Raw genomic sequence first — 23,917 nt, 5'->3', positions numbered from 1 at the left:
CTCCATTTCTGGCACAGTCTCTGTTTATGGGTTGTTAGATCAATAGTCACAATTTCTAGATGTGAGCTGAGGCTGTGTTTTCCCCTGTCTCTGTCTGTCTCTTCCTGTTTTCTAAGGGCTGCTACGGTGACATTAAGTAACGTATAGAAAATAATGTACTTCCTATTTTGGAGCCAGCCCAAGTTTCATCTCTGCTTGAGGCTCCTCCATGCTGCTCAGAATGGTGCTTTTTCTCAGTTAAACACAGAGTTGACTCAAAGGCCAAGCAATGGGGGAGCCATCCTCTCATGCTTTGTTTTCTAGGATGCAGGGAGCATCTCTCGGTCCTTGGAGATGCTGCCTGCAGAGTGGGGACTGGTGCAAGATGTCTCAGACACCTTCTCAGCAGAGAGTCGCCAACTCCCTACCCGCAGTGGGAGGAGTGTGCGTGAGCCTCTCTCTCCTCGGGGTGGCCGGCCCATGCGTCTTTTCTGGAGCCACGGATGTCTTCTCAGTTTCTGGCCAGGTCACTTGTGTTTGAGTCGGAGCCTCACTGTCTGAAGATCATCACTCTTTGTAAAGGTATGTGACCTGCCCCTGGGATGAGCATAGAGAAGATGGCAGCTAAAAAAAAAGCCTTTTTTTTTTTTTTTTTTTTTACCCTGTGTTCTTCATGATGTATTTATCTTCAAGCCCACGGTTAAGAAGAAATACTACATAAACCTGGGTCTGACCCGGTTCAGTAATTCTCTTGTGTGCCTAACAGCGCTGTTGCCATTTGTCAAAATATTTACTGCAGTTCATAGTGGCTGTCAGAAACCAGGGCCACAGTCCCTGTTCGACTAAACAAACAAACAAACAAACAAACCCAGACTAAATCTATAAGGAAATTTGTGGCTTTGTAAGCAGTTTTTTCCCATTGCTAGACCTAATTAAAATGAAGGTGTGAATGGGTTAGAAATATTAGTTGTTATGTGATCCCAAGAGTTTGAAAGACTGAGCATACAGGAGACTATAAATATTAAGGTATTTATTTGATACAGATCTTATTTATAGCAAGTCTGCCGATCACCCAAGGGCAGCATTTTTCAATGAGATTTACAAGGGCCCATGGACCCTGGACCACATATTTGGACACATACTTGGCTTCCCAGTGTCCAAAATAGCCGAGAGCGGGAGGGTCTGTCAGATAAGGCCTGGAACCATGTTCTGAGAGGTAGCGTGCTTCTCTGTTCCCGTAGCAAATCTTTCTGTAAGAATGAAACCAGAGATGTTATCAGCCGAAGTGCAGCAAGGGACAGGATGCAGGCTAGAAGAACGATAGCGTCGGCTGGCTGGGAAAAGCAGAGTAAACGTCAGGGCCGGTTTAAAATCATGTGCCTAATTCTTCTGCCCCAGAGATCTGAGCAGGCATTTAGGGTTGCAAGGCTGGGGTTAATTAGAGCGAGTGTGCGGTTCTACAGCGATTTTGGGGGCTGGGGGGCAGATGCTGAGGAGCCAAGGGGTGAAGACGTGTTTCCTCCATTGTACTTCTGCTGGGAGGTCCGGGGAGGGGTGCGGTCCTGGAGGGGGTTCCATGTGAGCAGGGTCACCCAGAAGAGCCCACATGATCACTGCCTGGTGGCCACCCCAGGAGCCCAACAGGCACCAGTCAGGGACCCTTCTCCTGGTATAGGTCATACACATGGGTACAGAGAACCAAGCTTGTGGAAGGGGATGCGACGTCTGTTTGATTAAGGGGGAAAACCTAACGTGCGGAGTACCTGCCACGCACACACCGATCACATCTACCGCGCTGTCCGATTTTCTCAAACAGCAGACATGAGCCCCACTTCTTAGATCAGGAACGCTCGGCTTGGAGAGGCTGGGTGGCTGATGCAAAGTCACGGGTTTGGTCGGTAGTGGCCGCCTCGAAGACACGCCTGGACTCTGGGTGTGCCGGCGTCCACGCCGCCTGCTGGATGTGGTGCTGTAGCCACGCGAGCTGTCCTTGCACGGCCGCACCTGGGGATTTCCGTTTGGGGCATCCGGAGGAAGCCTCTCCGCTCCGGCTTGCAGCCGAGTGAGGGGCTTTGCTTTAACCGCGGTGTCAGGAGGGCCACCTTGTGTCAGAGCCACCGCTGAGCTCTTCCATCTCTGGTAGCGAGGTGCCGTGTCCTTTGAACAGAAAGGCATGCGGGGAAGGAGGCCAGTATGGAGAAGGCCACGTCAAGCAAATGATGTGTGTGGCATCTGTTTCTCTCAGGGGAGCCCCGTGATGCTCCCAGCTAGGGGCGCAGTTTTAGGGAAACTACAGGTACCGCATGAAATACATCGACTCACACACCGCAGAGGTGGTTCCTGTTTCAGTTCTCTTTTTATTTATTTATGTACTCTTCATTATTTTAGTAAATTAGTCTTTTGAGATCATTGTAGACTCGCAGGTGGTTGTAAGGAATGATCCCACGTACCTTTCATCCACTTTTGCCCGGCAGTGACATCCTGTAAATGCCAGGTGCCCCTCATGGTCATGCTCCTTTTCTCCCGCCCTCCTCCCCTTAACTCCCAGTAACTACCAGCCTATACTCCAGTTGTACGATTTGTCAGTTCAAGGGTGTTACGTGAGGGTGTTGTATGTAAGCCAACTTGACAATAAATTGTATTTAAAAAAAGTGAATGGAATCGCACGGTGTGTCGCCCCCAGGGAATGCCTTTTTTCGCTCAGCGTGATTCTCTGAAGAGTCATTCCAATTGTTCTTTCTGTGTGTTCCTAGTTCGTCCCCTCTTACTGCTCATAGTAGTCTATGTTACGGATGCACCGCAACGGGTTTGAATAGTCATCTTTTGAAGGACATCTAGTCTGATTCCAGGTTTTTGCTCTTACAAAGAAAGCTGCTGTGAACACTCGTGTACGGGCTTTTGTGTGGACATAACTTTTTATTTCTCCAGGACAAATGCCCAGGAGTGGGGATTGAATGGTGGTTGCATGTTTAATTTTTGTTTTTGATTTTTGGTTTTGAAACTGCCAAGCTCTTTTCCAGGATGGCTGTGCTATCCTTGTTCACATGGCCAACGTATCCCCGAATTTCCACATCCTCGCCAGCGCTGGATGTTGTCACCCCTTCTGACCATTCTGAAACGTGAGCACTGGTCCCTCACTGTGGTTTTAATTTGCATTTCTCTGGTGGCTAAGGCTCATAATGTTGAGTGTTTTCTCATGAGCTTGTGGGTCTGTAGGAACTGTTTTCAGCATCTTATAAGGAGAGACTGTCACAGAGCAAATACTTTTCATTCTGATGAGGCCAGTTGATCAGTTTCCCTTCTACAGCCCACGCACTTGGTGCTGGGTCTGTAAACGCTTTCCTGTGCCCGTGATCCTGAAGATTTTCTCCCATGCTTTTTCCTAGAGCTTTATGGTTTTACATTTTCCATTCAAGTCTGTTTCCCGCTTTGAGTTAATATTTGTCTAAGTAAGGTACGAGGTTTAGGTTGACCTTTACTTTTTTGTGCCCTTTGGATGTCAGTTGCTGCAGTATCGTTTGTTGAAAAGGTTACACACTCCTCACTAAATTGCCTTTGAACCTTTGTTCAATATCAGTTGGGCATATTTCTGTGGGTCTATTTCTGTTTTCTTTTTTAAGGAAAATTCTGTGCTGTTGATCCGTGTGTCTGTTCTTCCGCTAACACAACACGGTCTTGATTACTGTGCCGTGTAATAGGGTTTCTGATCAGGTAGACTGATTTGATTCTTTCCATCTTACTATCTTTTTCCCAAATGGAGTTTTTCCAGTTCCTTTACCTTTTAGAGTAATCTCATCTACGCCCACAAGAAATCTTACCGGGATTTTGATAGGAACTGAGTTAAACCTGTGTAGTAGTCTGGAGAGAATGGACATCTTTACTAAGGTCATTTTTCCAGTCCATGGACACAGTGTCACTTTACATTTACACTTTCTTTGAGTTCTTCCATCTGTGTTTTGTGCTTTTCAGCATATAGGGCCTGTACAACCTTCACTAGATTAATACCTAATAAGCATTTTATTTTTCTTTGGGTGTTTATAAATGATTTGTAAGACTTTCACTGTTATTAGTTCTAGGAATTTCTTGGGGTTCTCTGTGTAGACAGTCATGTCATCTGCAGAAAGGACAGTTGTATTCTTCTTTTCCTATCCACGTGTCTTTTATTTCCTTTCTTGCATTATCACACTGTCTGGAACTTGCAGTACTGTGTTGAATAAGAGTGATAAGGGAGACATCTTTCTCTTATTCCCGATTTTAAGGAGGAAGTGTTTCATTTTTTTTTTTTACCATTAAGTGTAATATCAGCTGTAGATGTTTTGTAGATGCTCTTCATTGAGAAACTTTCGCTCTATTTCTGCTTTCTTAGAGATTTGATCACAAGTAGGTTTTGACTTTTGCGGAAAGCTTTTTCTGCAGCAGTCGATATAATCATGTGATTTTTCCCTTTTGTCCTGTGAATGTGGTAGGTGACATTGATCCATCCCTGGATGACCCTTGGCCATGGTATATGATTCTTTTCACGTCGTAAATCTGTTCGCTACTATTTTTGCAAAGGGTTCTACATCGGCATTTGTGAGGAATATTGCTCCATAGTTTTCTTTTTTGTACACACATCTTTGGTTTTGGTGTCAGGAGAATGCCTAGATTCATGAAATTAATTAGGAGGTGTTTCCCCCTTTTCTGTTTTCTCGAAGAAGTTGTACAGAATTGGTGTTAATTCTTTCTTAAAACATGTGGAATTCTTCAGTGAAACCATCAGGGCCTGGAGACTTCTTTTCTTGGAGTTTTAAAATTACAGTTTGCTTTATAGTAAGAGAGCACGCAAATGATCTATTTCATATTGGGTGAATTGTGGTAGTTCGTGCTTTTTGAGGAATTTGTCCCTTTTATCTAGGTTATCATATTCATATGAGTATCACATTTATTCACAGATTCCCCTTGTGTCCATCAGGTCTGTAGTAATAGCCCTGCTTCTCTCCTGATGCTGGCAATTTGTGTCTTCTCTTATTTTTCCTTTCTCAGTCTTTGTAGAGATTCTGAAGATCAGTCTTATTGATCTTATTGTTCTGAAAGAACAAGCTTTTCCATTCATTCCCTTTATTATTTTTCTGTTCCAGCTTTATTGATTTCTTCAATTTTCCTTATTATTTCCTTCCTTCTGCCTTCTTTGGGTTTATTATGCTTTTCTTTCGCTAGCATTTTGAAGTAGGAGTTTAGATTATTGCACTGTGGCTCTCTTTTTCTAACATAAGCCTTTAGCGTGCTGCATTTCCCCCTCAGCACTGCATTAGCTGCGTCCCACACATTCTGAGATGGCGTATTTTCATTGCCATTCATTTGGTGTTTGTTGTTGTCGATGTTACCCTTGACACTTCCTCTTTGACCATGTGGGTTACTTTGTGGTATGCTGATTTGCTCCAAGCGTTTGGAGATTTTCCTGTTGCCTTTCTGTTCTTGATTTTCAGTTTGATTTTATTCTGGGCAGAGAACACAGTCTGTATGATTTCAGTTCTTTAAATTTGCTAAGCTTTGTGTTATGACCTGGGAGATGACCTCTCCAGGAGGAGCATTCTGGGTCCCATCAGGGAGTGGAAATTACACCGTAGGTTAAACAAGAGAAGGTGAGGAGGAGCAATAATAACTGTAGAGGGTGGCTGTGAGATGTAAGGGAACTTTATGGGGTACTTTAGAATTGAGAGGAAGGACAAACTTGGAAGAGGTTCCTGCCTCACTGGAGAAGCTGTAGCTTGGCTCTCAAACAGCGGCGAAGCTGGCTGGCATAGCCGAGGTAGAGCTTGCCTGGAGCTGCTGGCTGAACAGTAGTCCACTTTCCAGAGTGCAGGCAGCATACGGGTGGTGGACAACAGTAGACATGAGTGTACGCTGGGAATCTGGGCACCAATGGGAGCAGAGGCCTTTGGAGCTAATGGTCCGCATGGGTGGGAGGTGGCATGGTCCTCCGTGGATGCCCCAGCCACAGGCGGGCTGGGCGCAGGACGCAGCAGGGGCTCTCCAGCCGTGTGGCCTTCTAGCCGTCGGCAGGCTGCAGGCAGGCTGAGAAGGAGCCTGGGTTTCTGTGTGTGGGGCCGCAGAGCCTACACCGGGCCCAGCCTGCAGGGTTGCAGAGGGAGTAGCATCTGGGGACTTTGGCAGGGGGTAGGCTCCAGCAATGTCCTCACACCCACACCACTGACCTTGTCCTTGGTCCTTGCTGAAAACCACCAGCAGCCTCTCCTTCCTGGAGTCTCCCTTAACATCGTGCCCACTTTAAACACTTAAAGGAATCGCGTTGTTTATCACACGGCGTACGTCGTGGTGCATTGAGAGCTGAGAGGCCATCAATTAATAACTGACATGGTCTGTCCCCGTGGCCATTCAGCTTCCAGATGCATATTGGGACTCCCTTAAAACAATGAAACGGCACTATATTTCTGCCTCACAAGATACATCTTTCCTCCTTACAAGTGAAGAAGTTTTAACTCTTTTTCCAAATGAGAACATCCAGTCATTGAGTCCGTCATGGGCTATAGTAATTACTCCTCAAATTTAGTCAAGGGCTTCCTGAATATTCTCTAAGCCTAAGTTGTAAAGTTAACCTTCAATAACTCATGTGTAAAATCTAAAAATACCAGGAGGGAGAAAGAAGTAGAGAGGGATTTGTATATGTAAACAAACTCACCCACGTAGCATGCAGAGAGATCACACTCAAAGCTATCCCAGTCCTCATTTCTGCATTTGGCCATGACCTTGTAGTCCCCGTCTGTGGCTTTCTTCAGCTGCCGGGTTCTGAGTTCCCTTGCCCTCAGGGCAGGACCTCAGCCAGCTCTGGGTCCTTCACCTTTGGTGAATCTAGTAGTCCCTGAAAAGTTCAAGTATTTACTTTTTCCTCAAACTACAGCCACTCTAGAGCGTGCAGGTGTCCCTCTGGGGAAGGCTAGGAGGAACATAGTGTGTCTGGGTGGCCATAGTGTGGGGTCCTCTTTCTGAGGACCCAGTGCCCTGTCGTTCAGGGGCCTCTGGTCTGTGAACTGAATTGGGTCTGAAAACTGGATGAAGGGCTGTGATTCTCCATTTGGTGATTCGAGTCCGGGTTGTTTGCACCACACCCAGTGTGTTCCTCGCTGTGTGGGTCACGCAGTGTCTTAGCAGGCTGATGGCCCTGTATACTCCCCAGGACACCATGATCACTCGGCTCCTGCTACGGTCTTTGCGATCCAGAGTATTCTGGTTGCCAGCAGGTCCCTGCTGCTGCGTGGTTGACACCCCCACTTTTCCTTTGACAGTTAAGCACTGCCGCTTAGCCTCTGCCATACCAGGATTCAAACATCATGGTGAAATCAGGGAGCCTATTTCAGGGGTGGCATCCCCTCCAGCCATACTTGGCCAGAAAAAAGAGCGCCCACAGAGGTTTTCAGGGATACAGGTGGCCCCTCACTAATGTATTTCTCAATGGCCTTGGAATCCACTCCCGCATATACATTCCCCACGTTTCTGCCAACATGTGTTAGCAAGGGCCTCCATCTCTTGTGGTGGAAAAGCTCTTTCTTCCGAGGTTATAGTGTATACCTGTCGCCCGAGTCATGCTGAGAGACTTGATCCTAGTTAGGGGGTCTACTCGCAACAGGGGGTAGTTGGGATGGGTTTGGAGAAGAAGGAGGAACCCCTTTAAGGTTTCTGCCCCAAGTGAGGGTATCACAGGGTTTTTAAGCCGATAGAGATGGGTCTTCTTGGTTGCTGGAGGGATATCTGTTGCTACTGGTAAGAGAGGCTCAGAATGACCTGGATGTCAACATTGACAGTTTCTTGAGGCTCAGAATGACCTGAATGTCAACATTGTCAGTTTCTTGATGTCCTTACTCTGTGTTTCAGGATCTCATTCTACCCCCACCCCCGCCATTAGTGCCCTGATTTTCATGGGAGAAACTTGGCAAGACTGATTTCAACTGCTGTTTTGATTCAGCAACTCACACCATCACCTTTTGTGATTGGTTTTCAGCAATGTCAGCCCCGGTGGCTACAAGAAATAAGAGATTTTCTCAGGGCTGTCATGGAAGCTGCCTGATTATCAGACCATGACTCGAGGTGGGAGTTAACAGACCCGAGTTTGTCATTTTCTCCCTGTAAGCACTCAAGGGCACTCGGAAACATTCATCCCACACCACAACCCTTGTAGTCATCATTACTGCCACACGGCAAGAGCGGAAGCCACTTGAGCTCCCAGGGCACGTGCTCCAGAGGCACTTCATCACAATCAACCACAGATGATAGCTTGATTAATTGTGCTGCTGCTGCATGTCATGGGTTACAAGCCGCACATTGCTCATTGGCAAGGAGCTCAGCATCACACTCAAGTCTAGCAGCACAACCAGATCCATCCCTAGATCCCATCTTTAGGGGTCTCTCTCCCGGGACCACTCCTAGAAGTCTGTAGTAGTCTGTATCTAATCAGGAGGTAGAAAACCTGGTAGGTTGCACTATGGAAGTTTAACATGAGAGTGATTAACTGTAGTAAACAGACAACTTGAAGGTATAAGGAAGTTCTGTGTGGCACCCTGCGGTTGAGAGAGCGTGCCCAAGAAAAGGCATACTTGGAGGGGCTTCTCATTGGAGAAGCTATGGTTTTGCCATCGAACGGCAGAGAAGTTGGTTGATTTCACCAGACTGCAGCTTGTCCAGGGTAGTCATACCCTGGAGTGCAGGCAGGAAGCAGGCGATGGGTAGCAGGAGATGTCGGTGTGCACTGGGAGCTCGGAACCAGTGTAGACAGAGGTCTCCAGAGCTCATGGGCTGCGTGGGAGGAAGTAGGGCTTACTGAGGGAGCAGCCACCATGAACCCCCAGCCTCAGATGGGCTGTGCTCTTACTGTCGGGGCCCCAGTTTCTGTCAAGAAGGCTGCCGACACATCGTTTCCCATCTGAGCCTGTACAGATTGCAGGGGGATCACAGGTGTGGCCCGTGGTTCAGGCAGACTCCGTTGGATAGCCCCAGATTGATTTTACGGGTGGTCTCTGTATTACGGAATAGGCCTGCAGTTCATCACAGTCTGCGAGTGTCACTGTGTAACCTTCCTCCCCTCCCCCACTTACGGTTATCATAAAGATTCTCCATCCATCTAGAACTGTATCAGACAATATTACTTTTGCTTCAACCATCAAACATCACTTAAAAGTTCTAAATGAACTACTGTATTTACCTGTATTTTTACTCTTTCCATTAATCTTTTTCCTTCTTGATGCTCCAGGTTTCCTTCTTTTATTACTTCCATTCTGTTTACGGAACGTCCTTTAGCCATATTCCTTCAGGATGCACCTGTGGTGACATTATCTTCATTTCCTTTAACTTGAGGATGTCTTGATTTTTCCTTCATTGGAGAAGGATTTTATTTTCTTTCTGGAGATAGAATCTGTGTTGACAATCTTTCATTTCAGCCCTTTCACAGTGTACCATTTCCTTCTGGCCTCCAAGTTTCTGATGAGAAATTTGCTGTCATTAGAATGGTTTTCCCCCTAAGGTGTCACTTTTTTCTCATCGCTTTCAAGATGTTTTTCTCTTTTGTCTTTAGAGTTCAGAAGTCGGACTCTGATATATTTTGGTTAGCATTTCTTTGGTTGTGTCCTGTTTGGGATTCACTGGTTTCCCAAATATGTAGGTGTTTAGGTTTTTTGCCAAATTGAAGTTTTCATCCATTATTTAAGTACTGTTTGAGCCCAGCCTCCTACCAGGACTCTGATGACATGAATATTATTTTTTTTTTGTTAGTCCCACAGGTTCCTGAGGCTCAGTTCATTTTTTTCAGCCCGTGTTTTCTCTGTAGTAGACTGGGAATTTCTATTATTTTATCTTCAAATTCGCAGATTCTTTTTGTGTCCCTTCCATTCTGCTGTTGAGACCATCCACAGAGTTTTATTTATTTTATTTAAAATAAAAAATGTATACTTTAATTAAAGTATATAAACAATTAGGTAAGCCTGTGGAGAAGGTGACCATATTGCATATATTAAGAGATACAAGTGTCCATCTAAAGTTTCTATTTCCTTTTTTTTTTTTTACAGAATATTTATTCAAGTTGTTTAATGTATAATTTCTCATGTGCCATTTTAGAAGTCCTTTGTTGCAAAGACTATTCTTTTGTCTGATGACAGACAGCAGCCCGTTGTCAGTGATTATTGCAGACCTCTGCATTAGTTAAGTTCAGTTTCTTCTTGAGACCTAGCTTCCTTCTGTACTTCTGAGGTAATGTTCGTATTATTTCTGCAGTGCCTGGTGGACCCTGATGTATCAGCAAATCAGGTGATTTACATCCCTCCGAATGCTATGAGATTGAAGAAGAGGGAGACAGAACTCCTGCTCATCCCAAAACCTCTGATACATTGGGTTTAGGATTGTCTCTTCTGTCAGGGAACCTTATTACTGGAGTATGTGGCTTGACTGCCTGAACGACCCTGCTGCCAGATATCATCTTGCTGCCCATCATGACCCCGAGATGGGGCTGCTTCTGGGGCACTTGCTAGCCGAGAGATCCTTTATTATTTATTTTAAATTCAAGTTAGTTAACATACAGCGTGGTCTTGGCTTCAGGAGTAGCACCCAGTGACTCATCGCTTACATGTGACACCCAGCGCCCATCCCCAGAAGTGCCCTCCTTGATGCCCGTCACCCAGTTAACCCATCCTCCCCCCCCCCACCTCTCCTCCAGCAACTCTGTTTGTTCTCTGTATTTAAGAGTCTCTTGGTTTGCCGGGCTCTCTGTTTTTGTCTTATTTTTCCTTGCCTTCCCCTGTGTTCATCTGTTGTATTTCACAGATTGCACATATGAGTGAAATCATATATCTGATTTATTTCGCTTAGCATAATACTCTCTAGTTTCATCTGCGTTGTCGGAAATGACAAGATTTCATTCCTTTTCATCTCCAGGCAGTATTCCATTGTGTGTGTGTGTGTGTGTCACACACACATCATCTTTATTGATTCATTAGATCGACATTTGGGCTCTTTCCATAATTTGGCTATTATTGATAGTGCTGCTGTAAACATTGGGGTGCATGTGCCCCTTTGAATCAGCATTTTTGTATCCTCTGGATAAATCTCTAGTAGTGCCATTACTGAGTTGTAGGGTAATTCTACTTAAAATTTTTGAGGAACCTCCATACTGTTTTCCAGAGTGGCTGCACCAGTTTGCATTCCCACTGACAGTGCAAAAGAGTTCCCCTTTCTCCACATCCTCACCAATATCTGTTCCTGAGTTGCTAAGTTTAGCCATTCTGACAGGTGTGAGGTGGAATCTTATTGTGGTTTTGATTTGTATTTCCCTGATGATGAGTGATGTTCAGCCTTTTTTCATGTGTCTGGTAGCCATCTGCATGTCTTCTTTGGAAAAGTGTCTATGTCTTCTGCCCATTTCTTCCCTGGTTTATTTAATTTCGGGTGTTCAGTTTGGTGGGTGCCAAAATTTATAAATTTTGGATGCTTATCCTTTATCTGATATATGCCATTTGCAGATTTCTTCTCCTATTCCATTGGTTGCCTTTTAGTTTTGTTGATTGTTTCCTTTTCTGTGCAGAAGCTTTTTATCTTGATGGGGTCCCAATAGTTCATTTTCACTTTTATTTCCCTTGCTTCTAGAGACATGTCAGGTAAGAAATTGCTGCGGCTAAGGTCAAAGAGCTTACTGCCTGTTGTCTCCTGTAGGATTTTGATGGTTTCCTGTCTCACACTTAGGTCTTTCATCCATTTTGAGTTTATTTTTGTGTAAGAAAGTGGTCCAGTTGCATTCTTCTGCATGTCGCTGTCCAGTTCTCCCAGCACCATTTGCTGAAGAGACTGTCTTTTTTCCATTGGATACTTTTAACTGCTTTGTTGAAGATTAGTTGGCCATGTATTTGTGGGTCCATTTCCGGGTTCTCTATTCTATTCTATTGAGCTATGTGTCTGTTTTTGTGCCAATACCATATTGATGATTATGGCTTTGTAATAACAATTTACAGTCTAGAATTGTGATGCCTCCAGCTTTGGTTTTCTTTTTCAACATTACTTTTGCTATTTGGGATCTTTTCTGGTTCCATACAAATTTTAGGGTTGCTTGTTCTAGCTCTGTGAAAAATGCTGGTGTTACTATTTTTTTAACATTAATTTTATTTTGAGAAAGAGCACAAGTAGGGGAGGGGTGGGGGGGAGAGAGGGAGAGGGAGAGAGAGAGAGAATCCCAAGCAAGCTCTGCACTGTCAGTGTGGAGCCCAGTGTGGGCCTTGAACCCATGAACAATGAGATTATGCCCTGAGCCAAAGTAGGACGCTTAGCAAGCTGAGGCAGGCAGGTGCCGTGCCCTTGGTGTTGTTTTGATAGGGATTGCATTGAATGTGGCCTTGCTTTGGGTAGTATTGAACTTTAACACCACCATCCACAGCGTTAAAACAAAATTGGTATAGCATTTTTCAGTCCTAAAATTTCCACTTGGTTGTTTTTTTTCCTGAAACTTTCTACTCCTTAAAATTTGTTTTAAGCATATTCCTAAGTGTTCATTCAAACATTTTTACGATGGCTGCTCTACGGTCTTTGTCAGATCATTCCAGCACTTCTTGCACCCTGGTGTTGGTGTCTATGGATTTTCTGATTTCCATTGGTTTGAAATCCTATTTCTTGATATGACAAATGAGTTAAGATTGAAACTTGGACATTTTGGGTGCTGTGTTATGAGAGCCTGGATTGGTTCGGCCTTCTGTTTTAGCTGGCTCTCTTTGGTACTGCTCAGCAGGGGGAGTGGGTGGGCCGAGGTCCCAGCTGCTTGCTCAGTCTCAACCCCCAGAGGAGAGCTTCTCGTCGCTCCTTGGGGAGGGGATAGATGGGCTCCCCACCAGCCCATCACTGATAACTCCCCGGGAGATAGGAATGCCCGGGAGGGCTAGGATGCCATGTTACTGCTCCCCACGTGCCTTCCACTGCTCCGGGGGCCAGGGTGGCCTTGTTGCTGTCAGGCAGTGGTGAGTGTCCTGACTGTCCCCTAGGCCTCCTCAGATACCACCTGGCAAGCAGGGGAAGAAACTAAATTACGCCCCGTCTGCATACTGGAGTACTACCCGGCAGTAACAAGGGTGAACTAACGCAACACGCAGCAACACGGATGGAGCTCGGGCATCATGGAAGATTAGAAAAGTTACATAGTCTGTAAGTCCATTTACGTGACATCTGTGAAAGGCAGTGCAGTAGGGGTGGAACTAGGTCTGGTTGCCGGCCTGGGGGAGGTGTAGGGGCTGATCAGAAGAGATGTGGGGCCCCCGGGAAGTTGAGGTGTTCTTCTGTACCCCAGTTCAGTGGATGGCTACACAGCTGTGTCTGCTTATCCAAAGTCACAGAGCCATTCGCTAAAAAGGTGAACAGTACTGTATGTAGGTTGTAGTTTAATTAAACATTTTTAAGTGTTTAATTTTGAGGCTGGGAGGGGCAGAGAGAAAGGGAGACACAGAATCTGAAGCACCTCCAGGCTCTAAGTTGTCAGCACAGAGCCCATGTGGGGCTCGAACTCACAAGCCATGGTCAGGTGCTTGACCGACTGAGCCACCCAAGAGCCCCTAAACTTTTTTTCTTAAGTTTATTTATTTATTTTGAGAGGGTGGGCAGGAGAGGGGCAGAGAGAGAGAGAGAGAGGGAGACAGAGAATCCCAAGCAGGCTCCATGCTGTCAGTGCAAAGCCCAGTGCAGGACTCGATCCCACGAACTGAGATCGTGACCTGAGCCGAGATGTGTAACTGACTGAGCCACCCAGGCACCCCTGAATTGTAGCTTAATTAGGAAGCATAACTCTGTGCAGGCTGGCGCTGTGGAAAGATGGAGAAGAGGTTTGCGGAGCACCGTCGCCTGTCAGCCAGAGGGTCATCTTTGCATGTCCTTATCTACATGCCTTTGATGAGTAGAGCCTGCAGGCCCCTGTAACACAGATCTGTGCGTTGCAGTCCAGCGCACACGGTGCACGTGTACCAAGATGCCCAGCCGCGTGCTGTATTCCCAGAGTGGGTGGTGGAATGGGGGTTAACTCCTGTAATCCTCTGAATCCCATCGATAGCCGGGACTCTCTGTCTTACCCTGCTTTGAATTCAGCACCGCATCTGTTTGCTGTTTTCCTGCCTAATTAATATAATTACATAAAACAATAACCATCACCAGAACCGTATTCCGAATTATGTTATTTCATGCTATAAACACAAATCTGTTTCAAGTCTGCAGGCAATCATGAATTGTGGTGTTCTGTGCCCTTTTATACTGTGCATTCTGAGCTGCAAGGGGTCACCATCAGCCTCTAGTGTGGCCAGACTGCGGTGGGGAGAGCTGGCGGTGGGGTGCGTGGGAGCAGGCGAAGGTGGTCTTCGCCCTCACATCTGTGGAAAAGGGGAGGTGGCCCGGGGGAGCGGTCCCTCCCTTTGGGGCCATCCCCTTCTCCCGGCAGGCAAGAGAGCGTCCAGCTGCCCCTCCTCCATCTGCTGGAGAGGAGAGTGATGGTGACAGCAGTAAGGACGGGACTCCTGTCATTTAACTTAAAACGGCGCCTCTGTAGCTACGATTTTATACCTACATATTTTTCCCTTTCACAGTTGAGGAAACAAAGGCCCAGGGAAATGGAGTTCCCCTGAAAGAATGACAAAATATAGTTGGGCAGGTTGGTGTCTGTGAATGTATTTCGTTTCACCCAGCATATCGTGCCTTCAGGCATGCCAGACACGTTCCCACGTCAGGACCTTGGCACTGGCCGTTCCTGCTGCCCAAAACTCCTCCCCCCACCTTCCAGTGTGGCTCACTCCATCGCTTCATCGCTCACTTCCTGTGTTTCCACATCCCTTCTTCCTAGGTGAGGCTCACCTGGCTCGTCCCATTTAAAAAGGCAGCCCTCCCTTCCTGCCTGGCTCCTCCCCTCATCCCACACTTCCCCTTCCTTACTATGCTCTGTTTTTTCCATAACACTCATCATTTTCTGATACATAATTTAAAAAATTTTTAATAGTTTTTATTTATTTTTGAGACACAGAGAAACAGAGCATGAGCAGGGGAGGGGCAGGGAGAGTGGGAGACAGAACCTGCAGCAGGCCCCAGGCTCTGAGCTGTCAGCACAGAGCCCGATGCGGGGCTCAAACCCATGAACCGTGAGATCATGACCTGAGCCAAAGTTGGACGCTTAACCGACTGAGCCCCCCAGGCACCCCTATATAATTTATTTCAAAGAACCCTCTTACCTGTCTGTAGAGGGGTGTATGGTAAGGGAGACCAACACACAAAATAGTACCTGACATGGAGTAGGCGCTCCATAAAACTGTGAATGGATGAAGAAATGAATTTTCAGTGGGTGGACACTAAATAGGAGTACTCTGGTGTCTTCCTGAACGGCACTGATTTTACCACTTTCTGTGTGAAATATTTTACTAAATAAACCTAGGGCGTTGTTAGTGCGAATGTCCTGATCATTTGGGCACAATGTCCAGCTGATGAGACCCAGTCAGGCAGAACAGAGAGTTTTCTCAGTGAGGGGGGGGGGGTGTGGTGGTGGTCCACGCTGCCAGCTCTCTTGGCCAGCGAGGGTCCTGTGTGTCTGCTGGCCTCTCTCCCGGCCGCCTCGTTTGCACTCCAACAAACAGTTTTGCTCTCAAATGGATGTCACAAAACACGTGAGTACTTGAGCTGGGTTGCCATAAGAAACAGTGGAAGATAATCTTGCTGTGGGTTAAAATGCTAATTTATGAGCTGTCTAGGCCCTTCAAAGAAATGAGTGAGAAAACAGAGGGCAGAGATCAGACACAGAGGCCATCGTCGATGCTAAGTCAGCCTGGGAGGATGACCAAAGGCTCACAAAGGAAAGCTGAAGAAACCGTGTGTCAAGACCTTTTGGTATTTGGAGAAAACAAAGTACAATGCCATTGCCAGAGGAGCTAATCAATTATGACCCCTTTCGATGGCTGATGGGGTCGTCTCTGCCAGCAGTGTGTCCCCGGAAAAGAGGGTCACAGCCTGTGAGGGATGTGGTAAGGCAAAAATCGCCACTGGTCAAAATTACCCTTCAAATTCTTTAAGGCACCAAGTTGATAGCATACTATTCAGTTAGCTCTTGCTATCGAACAGTCCAAAACATAGTGGCTTAAAATGACCATTTATTTATCTAACGATGCTACGGGTCAGTATTTTAGGCTGGGCTCAGCCGAGTGAGTCTCGTCTTGGCGGGATTTACTCATGTACCTGTGGGCAGCAGCCGGCTCTGTTACAGGGGACTGGCCGACTAAGGTGGCCTCCCAGGATGGCTTGTTCTCAGCTCCACATGGCCGCTCGTCCACCAGGCGGCTAGCGTGCGCTTGTTCCATGGCTAAGGCAGAGCCGAAGCATGAGTTCTTGAGTGCTGGGCTCGGAACCAGCTCACTGTCGCTGATGCCACCCTGTCGCTCAGGGTTGTGGGGTAGATAGAAAATCTCCAGAAGTTGATGGAAAGGGCAGCAAAGCTTTCAAAGGCTGTGGAGATAGCGGGGTGTGAAGGATTGTAGTATTTGCAGCCCGCTAACTATTTCTCAGTACCTCAACCTTGGTCAGTTTTTCCTTTGGTGTTGAAACGTGTCCTTTTTCCATGTTTAATCAACACGTGCAGTAGGGGACATGTATGTTCAGTGCACATGTAGGAAACGCACGGCCAGCCCTGGCGTCGTGCTCAGCAGCGAGCACAAGCCCAGTGGGCTTTGAGGCTGCTCATTGTGCACAGGCACTTGTTTATGGAGTTTACCTCTAGGGGCCATTGTCAAAAGATTGAAATCATTATTTTTATTTTGTTCAGCCTCACTGCGTGTTGTGGCTCCACTGTGGAAACACCTTTGGGAGGTTCTGAGAGATGAGAGGCTGGGGCAGCACAGCTTGGCCCTTGTTACAGGAGGCATCTCTTCAGACTGGAGTCGCGTGGACCTGAGTCTCCTCTGCTCTTCAGAGGGACCATGTGGGGAGACCAGAGCTGGGAGCGCCATCTGCTTTCACTGTGCGCTGCCCACTGTTGACTTCTTTTTTGGGGGGGCCCGGAGTGGGTAGTCATGGGATGGGTCCCTGAATCTCCGTGGGGCCGATACTACTCTTCATCCAAGTTAGGCCATTTCTTTAGTCTTTTCAACCCGCACTTCATTCATTGACCAGTCACTTATTGAACATCTAGTATGTGCGGGGCAGTGCTGGGGACACTGGGTTGATGATTGATAGTATGCAGCCACTACGTGTAATGACTCAGAGACACAACTCACTCTGACTTGGATACACAGAGAGCCGATGGCTCTTTCCCTCTGTCTGCACTTGTCTGGCTCCTCCCTAAAGCCCTGCTCCTGGCCGGCAGGAGGCGAGAAGAAACGTTAGTGTGTGCTTGTGGCCTCTGTGGAGCCGGTGCTTCAGGCCCGGCCTGCTTACAATCCACTTAACTTTCACGTGGCCCTACGGCGGAAGTATCGCTATTTCCCTGTGTTACAGTGGGGAAACTGAGTCCCAAGGAGGCAGTGCAGATCGTCTGGGGTCACGGCACTAAGAGGTGCAGGGTGAGATTTGAGCCCTGCTTCCCAAGCCCTCTTTCTAACCGCTCTGCAGAGCAAATGAAAATAAATGTCTGGTCCCCCTAGGGCCCCCTCAGCTGGTGTCCTCACCGCCCCCCCCCCACAGTGTCTCCAGGATGGCATCTGGTGGTCCTCTCGGCCTATTGTGGGGGGGGGGGCTCATTACAGAGCGATTCTTCTACCTGGTGCCCCCTTTCCAGCACTCTGCGAGCCCTAGACCAGACCGTGTCCAGCCTGCGGGAGGGCCTGTGGTGGCTCAGGACAGCTCCGCTCCCTCTGCCCAGCCTTGCTGCGCTCTGCCTGGCCCTGTGTCCTTCACGTGGCTGTCTCTGCGTCCTCCCCCCTCTTATGCAGACACTGGTCCTTGGATTTAGGGCCCACGCACCTCCAGGTGCAAGTCCTCTCACCTCGGGGCCCGAGACGTCCAATAAAGACAGAAGGTAATTGTGAAAAACTTTCACCCTCAGCAGCATCTGCTCTGGAAATTATGGTCTTTCCAGAAATCCTGATTTGCATTCGGGAAGCGGAAGCTTACCTTGTTTCGCCGTCTATCTTCCTAATTTAGGAGGGAGCACGTCTCCCAGCAGCTTGCCCTTGGGCGCAAGTCTCCCTCCCGGAGGGCCCCTCCCCCGGAATACCAGCATCGCCTTCCGGAGGGCCACCCGGTGTGCACCGGGGGACTCACCCCACGGAGAGCGCTTGACCGGCACGTGGCGGGCACTAAATGAGGCTCAGCTGTGCCTGATACAGATCTGTGACTTCTTAGCCCCTCAGGCAGATAGATGCCTCGGGCTGACGGAGGTGAAGTGGATTAACTTGGAAAAGGAAAAAAGAGAGAAATACGTCAGTAGCTGTCAGTGGACTGTTCCCCTTGGGCGCTTCCGCTGTGATACGAGCCCGTAGGTGGAATCTCCTTTATCCTTCTTGTTTCTCCTCATTTTACAAACGAGAACCTAAAGTTAGAGCAGCTTGCCGAAGCCACCCAGCGGGGGAGTGGCAGAGCTGGAAGTCGAGCCTGGGAGGGGGTCCTCCTTCAGCCCACGGACCCCAGGCCCCAGGGAGAGCCGAGCAGACGTGCTGCCTGGCACCCGGGACAGGGCACCCTTGGAACCCGTCCGGGCTCTGACCTGCGGTCCTCCGCCGAGGCTCCTCCACTGGGGGCACAGGGCCGAGGAGAGAAGATCCGATCTCTCTGGAGGGTCTGGCCGAAGGTGTCCCAGGTCAAGATCTTAAATGGGAGGTGCATTCCCCAGAGTAGGGGGCTGCACCACTCGAGAGTGCAAGGTCGTATGGGGGCCTCACAGGTAACAGTCTTTTAAAAAGATGCTATATATTTATTTTAATAATAGCTCTGAGAAAAAGATGATCTTTTTTTTCCCTCCTCCAGTTATGACAAGAACTTATTTACTCATTTATGGATTTTACTCTGACAGGCAAAGCACAGCGCCATGGTACCCGCCTTGCCTTTCTTGGCTGGTGAGGGTAAACGTCTTTTCACATGTCTTTTTAAAAAGTGTTTTGATTTTTTTTTTAATTTTAAAAATTAATAGACTTTACTTTTTTTAAAGTTTATTTTGAGAGACAGAGCGTGAATGGGGCAGAGGTGTGTGTGTATGTGTGTGTGTGTGTGTTGGGGGGGTGGAGAGAATCCTAAGCAGGCTCCACACTGTCAGCACAGAGCTCAGCATGGGGCTCAGTCTCATGAATCATGAAGTCATGACCTGAGTCGAAATTAAGATTCGGATGCTTAACCAACGAGCCCCCCAGGCGCCCCTGCACTTCTCTTCTTTAGAACAGTTTTAGGTTTATGGAAGAATGAGGGGAAAGTACAGAGGCCCCGGAAGAGCGCTTGCCCTTGGCCTCCCTTCCGCTTCCGCCTGTCTGCCGTCTTGCTGAGTGTGGGTGTTGTTAGAGCTGACGAGCCGGTATTAATCCGTTACTAGCTGCAGCTCACGGTTCCCATCGGGCTCACTCTTGCTGTTGCCCGTTCTAGGGGTTTGGACACCTGTATAATGATACGCATGCACCCACTGCAGCATCAAACAGAAGAGTTTCACTGTCCCAAACATCCTCTGTGCTCCACCAGCCCCTCCCTCCCTCCCTCCCTCGCAGTGACCCCTGCATGGTCTTGTTACTGTCCCAGAGTCTGGTCCCTTCCAGAAGGTCTCGTGGGAGCATACAGGTTGTAGCCTTCTCAGGCCAGCCTCTTCCACTTAGTGATAGTCATTCCGGTTCCTCCATGTCTCTTCGGGGCTTGATAGCTCCTTTCTTTTTAGCGGCGGATAATTGCATCCTCAGGATGGAGCGCAGTTTGCGTGTGCCTCTACGGAGTGGCTGCCTCCAGGCGTCAGCAGTTATAATTAAAGCCTCTGTAGACATTCATGGGCAGGATTTTGTACGAGTGTAAGGTTTTGGCTTACGGGGTAATGATCTAGTCCCCCCAACACCATTTTTTTTTTACTTTATAAAAGTTGTAAAATACACATAACATACTTATCCTTTTAACTGTCCTTAAGCTGCAGTTTAGTGGCACTGAGTACATTCACGTTGTTGTACACACGGCCACCCTTTTAAAGTAACCACATTCCAGGGGCGCCTGGCTGGCTCAGTCAGAAGAGTGTTTCGTGTAATTCTTGATCTTGGGGCTGAGTTGGGTGTAGAGATTATTTAAATAAATACATAAACTTTTAAAAAGGAGACAAACTTAAAAAAATAAAGTAACCGTATTCCCGCAAACCCCAGTTACTCAGGGTTGGGGAGGAGGTAAGGGTCTAAGGTCCCCGCACGGCACGGCCGCTGATGGACAGAGGCTTAGGAAACTTGCAGCTCCAACAGCGGACCCAGCCCTGGGCTCTTCCTCAAAAGTCAGCGTATTTAAAACATTTGGGTACATTTCTGTGTGGCCTTCTCTTTCAGGGTCCCAACATGAATTTTTAGAATCTCTTGGCATTTCCATGCTCTTTCTTTGCTCAGGTCCCTTTATGGGTTGTTTCTGAAAAGGGGGACTTTGGAAAATAGTCACTTCTTCCCTGCAAATTTCTCCCTGCTCTCTGTTCACTTCCCTGTAAAGCTGTGCATGCACACTGATATTACTAGCCTGGGAGGACCCTCGGAGGAGGTGGGGGTCCGTGCACATGGCAGAGTGGAGGAGGCCAGGGGTCGTTCCTGTGCTCCGCACGGTGGACCCTTAGGATGGCAAGGAGGCAAGCCCCTGGCCATGAATCTTGCCAACCAGGTGGTCTTCCCAATCTTGTGCCTCAATTTCCCCATTAGTCCAGTGGGAATAGTGTGACCTGCTACCACCTTGATTCCAAGGGAGAAAAATTAGTTCTGACCCTTGTTGGTTTCCCTGGGAAAAGGACCATCTCCCCAGAGGAGGGTGTTAGTTGGCTCATTATCTTGCCGGCAGGGATCAGCTGCTCCTAAAAGGCATCGATTTTGCTGTGATCACAGCACCGGCTGCAGAGAGAGCAGAGCGATCATCGTGGCAGGGGTGTCAGAAACGTCGCACTCTTTTCCTGGGGTTTCTGTTTTGAAGCCCCGCACCTCCCCACTGAGGCTGCTCCTCTCTTTCCCACAAGGGTGGGCTGATTTCAGGGGCGTGCTCAGGGTGCCCCTCAGCCCTCGGCTCCCCAGGCAGGACCCCCTGGATGCACCTCTCCAGGGCCTGTCTCAGGCTCCGGGTACTCACTCTGGGGCATGGGAATCCCATAGGCTTCCTCTGTCTTGCCTGTCTGGACAGTGGGTGCCTTTAGCTCCGACCTGGGCTCTCCCTGATTGGCTTAGGGAATGGGGTCCAGGTCACCCCTCCACCCAGCTCACCCTGAAGCCAACTTTGGTGGGCCTCCTCCTTCCTTGCCCATTTCTCCTCCTCCCCATCTCTTTCCAACTTGGGGACCATCATAACTGAGGATGGGGAAATGGATTTCCTCCTTTTTTTTTTTTTTTTAAATTTTTAAAATTTATTTCTGGGAGAGACAGAGACAGAGACAGCGTGAGCGTCAGATAGAGAGGGAGGGACAGAATCTGAAACAGGCTCCAGGCTCCTAGCCAGCTGTCAGCACAGAGTCCGACATGGGGCTCGAACCCACGAACTACGAGATCATGACCCGAGCCGAAGTTGGACGCCTAACCGACTGAGCCACCCAGGCGCCCCTGGATTTCCTTCTTAGGGCTTAGGCTCTGGAATCCTGACGTCTTTACTGTTTCTGCCACAGCAACTCCAGCAAGAGCCCTGACCACCCATCTCCCCCTGCACTTACCCTGTAGGAGCGCACCCATCTCCCCCTGCACTTACCAGTAGGAGCCAGCTCTCGTTCACAGTGGGCCTGTTGGCTCTCTGGGGCCCCCAGAGCCTCTCATGTGCTCGGGGCCAGCCGTGCAGCCAGCATCTCACTACTCCCAGGAGGACCTTCCATGTGTGACAGCTTCCTCACCCTGTAGGGTCACCAAGGCATGTGTTCTGCATGCTCTCTCATCGGTCCCCTCCGGAGTCACATTCTAGCGGCCCCGTGACACACACTGTATAGTTTCCTTCACCCGGCTTTTCTCTCTCCCCTGTGAGTGCTTCCTGGGATTACCTCCCAGCTAGCATCCTGGCAGCGACATCTTTTTGGGGGCACCCAGCATGAGACAGCATCTCTTCTCAGAAGCAGTGAATGGGGCCTGCTGACTGAATGGGAAGAGACGGGGTGGGAGGAGAGAGGGTGGCGGAGGACTTGCTAGTTAATAGTTCAAAATATGGAGGCGGATCTTTGGAAACCCGAGTAAGTGGAGCACTCCCCCCATGCCTGACGCCGCGCCCAGACTTCTCACAGCTAGTGTTTCAGAGGCTCCTCCCTAGGACTCTGCCAAAGTGGCCTGTTCCCCGCGCTCAGGGGTCGGGGTCTCAGGGATTTCATCAGCCAGCCAAGGAAGCAGGGACTGGCGCTCCGTCCTGTGGTTCCTAGGGGAAGAAGTATCTGGAAATTCCGCAGCTAGTAGAGAGTCTGTGGCACCTTGAGATAAGCCATTGCCTTCTATTGGCATCAGCACCGGGGGATTCCAGGACCCCCTTCTGATCTCCAAAGACTCTTGTCTTTAAATCTTTCCCGATAAAATTATATTTTGTCACATGCTTTGAGGCAGGTGACGTGGTGGCGTTAGATAGGTCTGTGAGGGGCAGAGAACCAGAATGCTGGTTTTGGGTTAAAAAAGGGTCTGGTGTACAGTGTGCTGATTGCTGTGGTGTGACACCCCCACCATGGCCAGTCCCAGGCTGTGACCGTGACAGGTGGGAAGACACGGTGCTGTGGAGTGCCACACCATCCATTAGCTGGCGTTTCCACAACGCTGCTGCGGTCACAGCATAAATGACCCCGAGAGCACCGGTAATGCTAAAATGTAGTAAAATAATTAGCAAGTGATGAGCTCTCGGTATTTAATACCTTTTCTATGGAGGTAAAATTCACATACCACTAAACTCACCATTTTCATTATTTCAAAGTGGACGTTTCGGCAGTATCAAGTACCTCCACCGCCAGAACATTTTCATCGCCGCCAAGGAAGCCCTGTACCCGACCAGGCGGCCACCCCTCGTTCTGTCTCTTCATCCCTGGGGACCCTTGTAGCCTGCTTTCGGCGTCTGTGAATGTGCCGCATCTGGGATTTTCGCACAGATGGAGTCATACGATATGTGGCCTCTCCGGTCTGGCTTCCTTCACTCGGCGTGCTGTTCTCCTGGCTCGTCCGTGTCGTGGTGCGTGTCAGCGCTGCATTCCGTGTCGTGGCTGAAAGGGGTCCCCTTGTCTGGGCGTGTTGCATTTTCTTCACCTGTTCACCCCTCAGTGATCTGGGCTGTTTCTGCCTCGGGGCTGTCTGGAATCACCCTGCTATACACAGTCACGTGCGAGTGTTTATTTGAGCTCCTCTCTTCAGTTCTTTGGGGGTGTTACCTGCCCAGAAGTGCACTTGCCGGCCCTACGACAGTCTATGTGTCACTCTGAGGAGCCTCCAAGTTGTTCGCCATCTTGCATTCCTGTAAGCGGGGCTCACATGTCCCGTTTCCCGGCATCCTCACCGACACTCGTCATTTCCACTTCTCTATGTGTAGCTGCTGTGAAGTCCTGTCTCATTCGGGTTTTTAAAAAAAAATTTTTTTTATAGTGTATTTTATTTTTGAGACAGAGAGAAACAGAGCATGAACAGGGGAGGGACAGAGAGAGAGACACACACACACAGGATCTGAAGCAGCTCCAGGCTCTGAGCTGCCAGCACAGAACCCAACATGGGGCTCGAACCCACGAACCACGAGATCATGACCTGAGCTGACCTGAGCTGACCCAAAATTCAGCTGACCTGAGTTGGTTGCTGAACCAACTGAGCCACCGAGGCGCCCCGCATTCGGGTTTTGA

General features: G+C 48.5%; 1 protein-coding gene across 2 annotated transcripts in view; it reads left to right on the top strand.

The window, feature by feature from the left end:
• Nucleotides 1-220: 220 nt before the first annotated feature.
• ZNF831 (zinc finger protein 831) overlaps nucleotides 221-23,917 on the top strand; it is a 91,215-nt gene continuing 67,518 nt past the window's right edge. For both annotated transcript variants that reach the window (XR_005529231.1, XM_039236882.1), the window contains exon 1: nucleotides 221-561. The gene's annotated coding sequence lies outside the window, so the exon portion shown is untranslated. The remainder of the gene's footprint in view (nucleotides 562-23,917) is intronic.

This window comes from Hyaena hyaena, unplaced genomic scaffold (genome assembly GCF_003009895.1).
Source record: "Hyaena hyaena isolate Hyena2069 unplaced genomic scaffold, ASM300989v1 scaffold_119, whole genome shotgun sequence".
Taxonomy (NCBI): Eukaryota; Metazoa; Chordata; class Mammalia; order Carnivora; family Hyaenidae; genus Hyaena; species Hyaena hyaena.
This window is presented reverse-complemented; position numbering and strand designations above follow the sequence as displayed.